Source organism: Apteryx mantelli, chromosome 2 (assembly GCF_036417845.1).
Source record: "Apteryx mantelli isolate bAptMan1 chromosome 2, bAptMan1.hap1, whole genome shotgun sequence".
Taxonomy (NCBI): domain Eukaryota; kingdom Metazoa; phylum Chordata; class Aves; order Apterygiformes; family Apterygidae; genus Apteryx; species Apteryx mantelli.
In genome coordinates, this window is record NC_089979.1 from 73,162,392 (window position 1) to 73,172,471 (window position 10,080).

Sequence of the window (10,080 nt, forward strand, 5' to 3'; positions counted from 1 at the left end):
CTTGGAAGAAGAGTGCGAGGTGCTTTGTGCTGAGGTATCCTTGGAAGAAAGCCTATAAAAACATGGCAATTATCCTCATCTCAGCTTGCCTATTGAGAAATAATCAAACCTATGATGAGCCTTTTGACCTGTCAGACCTCTTAACTGAACTATAACTGAAGAGATTCACCATAAAAAGGTATATGTTACTTTTTATTCTTGATTTTTAACCATAAGAGTTCCTTAGCGAAATAGTATATAATAATAACATTTAATGGTCTTCTGATCAGCATCTGGTGTTAAATTTTTTTCTTTTAAATTGCATTAAAATTAAAACTGCAGTATTGCATTGAGTTCTCATTTCCTGTTAGGAGAGGAATTATGATGTTTTATTGATTGACAAAGCTGTTTTCCATCCTGCATAAGTGTATTTGGCGGAGAGGACTTCTTCTCTCAGAGACAGACTTGCCCCCCCACCCCTTTCAGTTCTGAAGATTTTTCCCTTTAAATTATTCATAATGAAACCACTGATCCTCAAAATTTAAAACAGGGGAGAGAAGGTATAAAATACTCTCATGTATGCCTTTGCATTAATTTATGTCCTATCACATCGAATAAAAGTAAATAGCAAGTTAAGCACGTTCAAGAAGCCACATGACAAATATAATTGATGCATTCAGCCTATAGGACATACATATAATAGTCCATTGTAGTTATGGGATTGGCCAGCCAATATTTTTGCCTTGGAGATCATTACTTAAGCAGATGACTCCTGACCCTTTTTTTTTTAAGAGCTTCCAGAAGTTTGCCAGAAAGTACTCTTTTGTGCCAGTCAGCCTTTAACATCTTCCTCTGAGCAGCCTCAATTTTTCATTTAACTTACTTCTGAACATTAATCAGCTTTTTATTCCAAGGATCTTTATGAGAAATAAATTGGAGCCTTTTCACAGATGCAATTGTGAAAGCTCCTTCCTTACTAGTTAAAAGCTTGTCATAATGTGGCAACAATGTATGTGTCATAAGATGGTGTATTTAAAAAGAAATTAATAATAAAAAGGCAACAGAGCAGTGCTAAAGCAACATGCTGTGTCATTCTATGTGGAAACTTGCTTACTTGTAGAATCCTTGGAAGCTTAAGGAATTTGTTTCATAGCAGCAGATATGAGAGCAAAGAAACTTACTCTCGCAGAGACAAAGACCTACTTTAATGTAACTTTGCAGTTACCATTGGTCCTCATCCCCAGAGGCGGTTGATGGGCAGAAGAAAGGGAAAGATTCATAACCTGAATGGCAAACCTCATTAAACTATCTGTTTTAAATAAGTGCTGACTCAGGACAGGAAGAACGCTGGTTGAGATCTTGAAGATTTAAATAGTGCACAAAACTGGGTGGTTGCTTTTCAGCATTTTTGGAAAAACAGCAAAGGGAATATCAGTGAAAAGAATGTTTGAGCAGGAATACCAGAGAGCTGGAGAAAAAGGAGATCCAGTACATGATGTACTTGTGAGACTGGAGAGTGAAATTGTGGAGGGAAGAAAATGTATCAAATTAGAGCAACAATAAAAAGATTGGTTCTTCTTTTGCGTGTCGGTCCCCTCCCAGTACAGACATTGCAGGGTTTGGCTTTCACCCTGACGTAAGGTGCCCCAGAAGGCATTTGTAAAGACTGGAGCTCCTTTATCTCCCACTTCATCTTCTGCAGCTCCTCTCTTCTGTTTCTCCTCCCTGGTCCAGCCCATGTGCCATGCTGCCCTGTCCTCCCACTTGGGCACAGCTCACTTACTCAACCATCCCTTCCAAGAGATGCTTACACGCTCCGATCTGTCAGAAAACTCTTCAAGAGTCTTCAGCCTTCGCAAGTCAGAGTAGCTCTCTGAAGGACCCATGTATGTTAGGGCCGGCATGAAGTAACCAGCTGGAGCATGTGCCTGAGAAGCTGAGGGCAAAGGCAAGGTGGAGGAGGGAGCGGGACCTAACCCTGTTGGCAGTGGAGAGCTGCTAGATCAGCTTGCTCTTCCTTGCAGACCCATGTGCCACGGACAGACTCTGCTGGGAAGAGACTGCACTGACACACTCACAGTTCCCCTGGAGGTAATCATTTGAGTGCTTGTCTGTATCTAGATCTTTCCCATGAGATGTGCTGGTGTACCACAGGGACGAGCAAAGAAAATCCAGGTTGTCATCTGAGTTGGTTTGTTCTTTTAGGGCTGCAGATACTGCAGATTCAGTGTAGCTGAATGGAGAGTTCTCATCAACTCCCCTCCTGCAAAGACTTGTGCAGGTGGACTTCTGGAATGGATTATAAAGAAATCCCATATCCTTCTATAAAACTGAATTTAAAAAACCTAAGAGCAAGCTGAGTGATAAGGAATTGCCAGGGATTTGAAAATGAATATGATTTGGAACTCCAGTAATTATGAATGAAAATCCCTCTAAAATATGGCTCTATCTGAAATCAAGGTGCCAACAGACTTCTCATTTGTTTTCTTTCTCATAAGGCCTTCCTTTGCTTAGTGCACAAGAGTATACTCATTAAAACAAAAAAAAAAGGTAGCTGCCCTTTCTTTTAAAGGAAAGACAAACCTTGGCATATAATTTTCTAGTTCTTAACTCTTAACATATGTATGACTTACTATTTATAGACTTGTAATAAAAATTAGAATGATTTTCTTGACCCAATAAGTTACAGCTTAAACCAATAAAAGAACAAAGGAGGGGGACACAGGATGAAGAAGAGGACATAGGAGAAGGCTTTATTGAAAGAGTCACATGAACAGCTGATAGATGTATCCGGAGAAAAGAGATAAAATACCCCAGATTAATAACTGTGACTTTTTGCTGGCTTATTGCTTTCAGAAGGATTTACACTCTGTGGACCCAGATCTGTATTAAAGATGAAATAGTTACACTCTGCATTTTAGTCACCCCAGTAATGATGGCAATGTCTTAGTTTTAAACTTATGTTCTCCAGGGAAAGCAATCTTCTCTCTAATATTTTCAAGGGAAAAATTAATCGGCTTCAGTTCTGTGCATTGCCTCTGTACTTGCTCCTCCATTCTTTGCTTCTCACTGCTTGACCCTCTTTGAGTTAGTCATGAAAAGCAACAAAACGCTGCTTTAAGTTCATAAATCTTGGTCCTCCTATTTTCTGTGGACAGGTCCAGCTGAGAAAGTGAAGAAGAAACCTGTCAGGATGCCATTACAAGCACTGTATATCAGAAACCCACTGGATGGTAAGCCTAGCTCAAACACTAACTTTGTTTTTGCAAAGCAGGAAACGTTGCTTAAATTCATATAGTAAATATTTCTTTGTGTATCATGGGGAGCTTTCATGTAAGCTCAGATTAGCTGGAAATCAGGACAAGTCATGAACTTTGCTCCCTCATCGCTATAAAAGCATTTGTCTGAGGTATTTTTCAAGGAAGCCCCTCAGCTTTGGGCCAGGCAGAAATGCATTGCAATTGATTTTAATACTGCATTCTTCAGAGATTAGAGAGAAAAGCTTTTAGGCTGATATTTAAAAATAAGGAAATGGTTTATAAGGGGAGAGAGAGGGGGAAAGATTCAGAAGACAAAAGAACCAGCACAGAGATAAGTTAAATATGGGAAAGGAGAAGAGCGCTAAAAATGGGAATAGTGTTTATTTCAAAGGGATGAAATCAGAATCCAAGTATTGGTTGAAAAAAACAGAAAGGTAACTGTAAATGAATTTGAAACTGGTGTAAAATGAGTTGATTCTCCTCATTTTCTCACATTATACTAGTGCTAGTCCAGGAAATGCCATTCTGTACAGCATCAACAGAGAGATAAGAATCCACGGAGTCACAGAGACTCCTCAGAGCTGTTCTCTATGAGGGATGAGGGCTGGGGGTGCTCAAGGAGGGTAGCGGTAGTCCTGGCATTAATTGGTTGGGTGTATGCAGGGGGATGCATGTGATAGCATTCGCCTATGGCATTTTCCAGGGGGCTACATCATAGCACTTTTTCAGAATATTTTGTAAGTGTTCAGAACAAGTTTTCCCAGCAAGAGTACGACATGGGATTGAGCTGTCCCGCCTCTCCCCTTCTGCCTTATACCTGGAGGCTCTGCCTTTTCCATGGAAGACTTGGCCCCAGGGGGTAAATAATTCTGCCATGGAAGCAGATTGCTTCAGCCAGAAAGGCTGACAGCCTAGTACTTTTATGAACACTGAGCTCAGCTTGCATATTAAAAGAAATAAATGAGAGCGCAGCTAACAGAGGCAGCGAACAGACGCAGCAGTTTGCGCAGCAGTTCGTGCAGAAGGGCGCGCGAAGGGACCTTCGTTTCTGTTCCCTTGGTGTACACTTCCTCAAGTATGGTTGTGACACACCGCACGGCGCGTTCCCCAGTGGCTGTTGGAGTTGCTGTGTCAGAGGCTGGGACCCAGACCGACCCTCTGACAGTAGATGCAGCCCTACAGGTGTCAGGCTGCAGGGAGTGCTTGGGGCCTCTCCGGGAGGCCTGGGCTGGCAGTCAGCTCTCCTGCAGGAGGTGTGCTGCTGTTGACGAGCTGTGTCGTCAGGTAAGGGAGTTACAGGAGGAGGTCAGTAGGCTGCGCAGCATCCGAGAAGCGGAGCAAGAGATAGACAGGGTATTCTCGGAGACTGTGCAGCTTCAGGAGTCCCAACCCCCCGCAGCAGTGGAGTTGCCAGAGGGCTCTGTGCCGTGTGAAACGGTACATCATAAATCATAGAAGAAGACTGGAAACTGGTCACTGCTCGTGGGAGGAGAAAGGCTCCTACTCCTCCCGAAGACCTGAAGCTGAAGAACAGGTTTAGTGCCCTCCAGGATGAGGAGGAGATGGGCATGGCTGCAAGGGGAGTACCTGGGACAACAGACCCTGTGCTGTGCCGGAACGCCCGGAAAAAGCGGCGGGTGATTGTTGCGGGGGACTCCCTGCTGCAGGGGACGGAGGCATCTATCTGCAGACCTGACCTCATGTCTAGAGAGGTTTGTGGCCTGCCGGGGGCTTGTGTGAGAGATGTCATGGAAAGACTGGCAAGGCTCGTCCTTGCTTCAGACTATTACCCACTGCTGCTCTTCCATGTGGGCGCCAATGACACCAAGGGCAAACTGGAGACCATCAAGCAGGACTTCAGAGCTCTGGGGATGGTGGTCAAGGGTCTGGGAGCCCAGGTCATCTTCTCCTCAATCCTGCCAGTGAGGGGGATGGATGAGAGGAGGAGGAGACGGACTTTCCAAGTTAACAACTGGCTGCGCCGCTGGTGTTGGCAACAGGGTTTTGGTTTCTACGACCATGGGACCCTGTTTGAAGATCGACAACTGATGGCGAGGGATGGGATCCACCTCACGAGGCGGGGCACGCGGGTCTTTGCCAACAGGTTGGCCAACCTGGTAAGGAGGGCTTTAAACTAGGAAAGATGAGGGAAGGGGAGAGTTATAGTGCCAGGGTAGCTGGCAAAAGACTGCTCAAGTCAGGATGCCTCCAGCAGGTGAATGCAGCCAGGGAAGTGCGCATGGGATGTGGCTATAGAGGACCCTCTTTTACCCCTGCTGGGAAACCTGCATGCTTGATCACCTCTCTGAAATGCCTGTACACCAATGCACGCAGCATGGGGAATAAACAGGAAGAACTAGAGATGTGTGTGCGGTTGCAGGGCCGTGATCTCATTGCCATTACAGAGACATGGTGGGATAGCTCGCATGACTGGAGTGCTGTCATGGATGGCTACGTGCTTTTTAGGAAAGACAGGCCAGGAAAGCGAGGTGGTGGAGCTGCTCTTTATGTGAGAGAGCAACTGGAATGTATCGAGCTGTGCCTAGGGGTGGATGAAGAGTGAGTCGAGAGCTTATGGGTAAGGATTAAAGGGCAGGCTAGCATGGGTGACGCTGTTGTGGGTGTTTACTACAGGCCACCTGATCAGGAAGAGGAAGTCGATGAGGCCTTCTACAGACAGCTGGAAGTAGCCTCATGATCCCAGGCCCTGGTTCTCATGGGGGACTTCAACCACCCCGATATCTGCTGGAAAGACAACACAGCTAGGCATAAACAGTCCTGGAGGTTCCTGCAGAGCATTGGTGACAACTTCTTGACACAGGTGGTGGAGGAGCCAACAAGGAGAGGTGTGCTGCTGGACCTCGTACTAACAAACAAAGAAGGACTGGTTGAAGATGTGAAGGTCGGGGGCAGCCTCGGCTGCAGTGACCATGAGATGGTGGAGTTCAGGATCCTGCGAGGAGGCAGCAGGGCAATAAGTAGGATCGCAACCCTAGACTTCAAGAGAGCAAACTTTGGCCTCTTCAGGGACCTACTTGGAGGAATCCCATGGGTTAGGGTCCTAGAAGGAAGGGGCGTTCAAGAGAGCTGGTTAATATTCAAACATCACCTCCTCCAGGCTCAAGAGCGGTGCATCCCTATGAGTAGGAAGTCAAGCAAAGGAGGCAGGAGACCTGCATGGATGAGCAAGGAGCTCCTGGCAAAACTCAACCAGAAGAAGGAAGTCTACAGAAAGTGGAAAGGGGGACAGGCCACTTGGGAGGAATATAGGAATGTTGTCAGAGTATGCAGGGATGTGACAAGGAAGGCTAAGGCCCGTTTGGAATTAAATCTGGCGAGAGATGTCAAGGACAGCAAGAAGGGCTTCTTCAAATACATCAGTAGCAAGAGGAAGACTAGGGAAAATGTGGGCCCTTTGCTGAATGGGGTGGGTGCCCTGGTGACGAAGGATGCAGAGAAGGCAGAGTTACTGAATGCCTTCTTTGCTTCAGTCTTTACTGCTCAGGCCAGCCCTCAGGAACCCCAGATCCTGGAGGCAAGAGAGAAAGTCTGGAGGAAGGAAGACTTTCCCTTGGTGGAGGAGGAGTGGGTTAGAGATCATTTAAGCAAACTTGACACCCACAAATCCATGGGACCTGATGGGATGCACCCACGAGTGCTGAGGGAGCTGGCGGACGTTATTGCTAAGCCACTCTCCATCATCTTTGAAAGGTCATGGAGAACAGGAGAGGTGCCTGAAGCCTGGAAGAAGGCCAATGTCACCCCAGTCTTCAAAAAGGGCAAGAAGGAGGACCCAGGGAACTACAGGCCAGTCAGCCTCACCTGCATCCCTGGAAAGGTGATGGAGCAGCTCATCCTGCAGGCCATCTCCAAGCATGTGGAGGAGAAGAAGGTGATCAGGAGTAGTCAGCATGGCTTCACCAAGGGGAAATCATGCCTAACCAGTCTGATAGCCTTCTATGATGGAATGGCTGGGTAGATGAGGGGAGAGCAGTGGATGTTGTCTGCCTTGACTTCAGCAAGGCTTTCGACACTGTCTCCCATAGCATCCTCATAGGCAAGCTCAGGAAGTGTGGGTTAGATGAGTGGACAGTGAGGTGGATTGAGAACTGGCTGAATGGCAGAGCTCAGAGGGTTGTGATCAGCGACGCAGAGTCTAGTTGGAGGCCTGTAGCTAGCGGTGTCCCCCAGGGGTCAGGACTGGGTCCAGTCTTGTTCAGCTTCTTCATCAATGACCTGGATGAAGGCACAGAGTGCACCCTCAGCAAGTTTGCTGATGATACAAAACTGGGAGGAGTGGCGGATACTCCAGAGGGCTGTGCTGCCATTCAGAGAGACCTGGACAGGCTGGAGAGGTGGGCGGAGAGGAACCTCATGAAGTTCAACAAAGGGAAGTGCAGGGTCCTGCACCTGGGGAGGAATAACCCCATGCACCAGTACAGGTTGGGGGTTGACCTGCTGGAAGGCAGCTCTGCGGAGAAGGACCTGGGAGTGCTGGTGGACAGCAAGTTAACCATAAGGCAGCAATGTGCCCTTGTGGCCAAGAAGGCCAATGGTATCCTGGGGTGCATCAGGAAGAGTGTTGCCAGCAGGTCGAGGGAGGTGATCCTCCCCCTCTACTCAGCCCTGGTGAGGCCACATCTGGAATACTGGACCCAGTTCTGGGCTCCCCAGTACAAGAGGGATGTGGCACTACTGGAGCAAGTCCAGCGAAGGGCCACAAAGATGATTAGGGGACTGGAGCATCTCTCTTATGAGGAAAGGCTGAGAGAGCTGGGCCTGTTTAGCCTGGAGAAGAGAAGGCTGAGAGGAGATCTTATCAACGTGTACAAGTATCTGAAGGGAGGGTGTCGAGAGGATGGGACCAGACTCTTTTCAGTGGTGCCGAGCGACAGGACGCGAGGCAACGGGCACAAACTGAAACATGGACAATTCCATCTGAACATGAGGAAATACTTTTTCACTGTGAGGGTGACAGCGCACTGGCACAGGTTGCCCAGAGAGGTTGTGGAGTCTCCTTCTCTGGAGATATTCAAAACATGCCTGGATGCAATCCTGTGCAATGTGCTCTAGGTGACCCTGCTTGAGCAGGGGGGTTGGACTAGATGATCTCCAGAGGTCCCTTCCAACCTCAGCGATTCTGTGATTCTGTGATTAGCTGGTAAATATGTTGGGTCTTTTTCAAGGCACACTAGCATGTTGCTGTGCACACTAGCATGGAAGCAATTTGCAGGCTCAAGAGCTGGTAAGCACTCCCTCAAGGAATCGTGCCACATGCTCTTTTTTTCCTTCCCCTTTAGAATAATTCTTTATTCAGCCTCTTTTGCTTTAGTTCCACTATTTGAGCTTAAAATGTGGCCTTCTGACACTGAGAATCTGGGTGAGTAGAGCCATATTAGTTGTAAAATTCCTAGCCAATCTTATTTTTTGGCATGAAGGTGGTTGTTATGGCATTGTTTTTATTATTCATCAAAAGGAAAGTTTTCAAAGTAAATACAGAAAATACCACATAACATAAGCTCTTCCCAACCACTGCTTCCTCTCCCTTTTTTTCCCCCTACCTCCTATTTTTATAAGTAATCGGGTTGTTACTCCAAAGTCAATTTCAGGTCATCTTTCATTTGGTCAAAATATATCCTTATTGGCAAGCTATTTTCCCATTATTCAGGATCACACATATTGTTTTACTTACAGCTGTGTGCTGTATTTTATGTTCTTATATAAATGTTATGCCTGGATTATCATAACTAGAGCAAACTGGTTTTAAGGTTTGTTGTTGTTGTTATTTTTAGATTTTTCTGCCCCCAAGCAGGCCAGAAATGTTGTTATATCTATCTTTTGGCATATCTTTTGTAGTTCTTAAAGTGATTCAATGTTCCATATTTCTCTGCAGTAATGTAGATTTCCTTTCTGCTGTGCGAGTTTCCCTGGTTTGGGCAACGATGATAGCTGAGGTTTTGGAAAGATTAATGAGTAAGCAGCATTGCTTCCATACTGCAAGGGGTAGTAAAGAAGATGATGCAGGAACGGATTCCAAAAATTCATTACCTGCTGTGCTGCTTACCTGTTTTAAACTGACCTGTTACTAGTTTCAAGGACTGCCCTTATTTCTAGCATTGTGGGATATAGTGAATAATGGTTCTGCATTCACTTAGCCACTACTTTCATGGTTTTGTGAACTGATCAAATAGAAGCAAATACTTACATATTAAGAGCCTAGTGAGGGAAGACACTTAAATATGATTGGCTTCAGCATGTTCTTAAATATTTACAGAAGTGATTAACTGACTTGAGGTCTTGATGCATAAGATTGCATTTGTAGCAATAAATACATATGGTTATTATTAATCTTATCACTGTATTTCATGCACATGCATGCTAATGCATGATATACTACAGAGACATACAACATGCAGAAGAGACAAATTTTCTTCTGTATGGATGACTGGAGACAAACAGAATTTTCTCCTTATATTTTAGGGCGTCTGTGACTGTGGAAGACCACTGGAGGAAATTATGTCATTGAAATCCCTGCAGCCTTTTTTTTTTTTTTTTTTTTTGGGTATGGTTTTCTTATGCAGAAAGACACAGTTTGCCACCCCCTTTATATTGTAAGTACAACCACAAGCACATTTTAAGCTGCTCAGAATTTAAGATATTCCCTATCTATGCTTGTTAATTTCTGAATGAGTGGAAGGCACTCAGAGCATTAAGGGAAGTTTCCTCCTGGAGCTTTTTAAAAGAAACTGTACTGGATATTTTGAAGTTGAGATGCTGATGGTTTGCTTGGGCTTGTTTCTTTTATAAGTAAGCACGTACAAAATGTTAATACTTGCATCAC

At 45.5% G+C, this 10,080-nt stretch overlaps 1 long non-coding RNA gene across 1 annotated transcript; it reads left to right on the plus strand.

The window, feature by feature from the left end:
* Nucleotides 1-25: 25 nt before the first annotated feature.
* Nucleotides 26-9,842, plus strand: LOC106482486 (uncharacterized). Its single transcript, XR_001292167.2, has 4 exons — nt 26-178; nt 2,004-2,070; nt 3,138-3,212; nt 9,720-9,842. It is a non-coding gene; the product is annotated as an uncharacterized lncRNA (long non-coding RNA).
* Nucleotides 9,843-10,080: the final 238 nt, after the last annotated feature.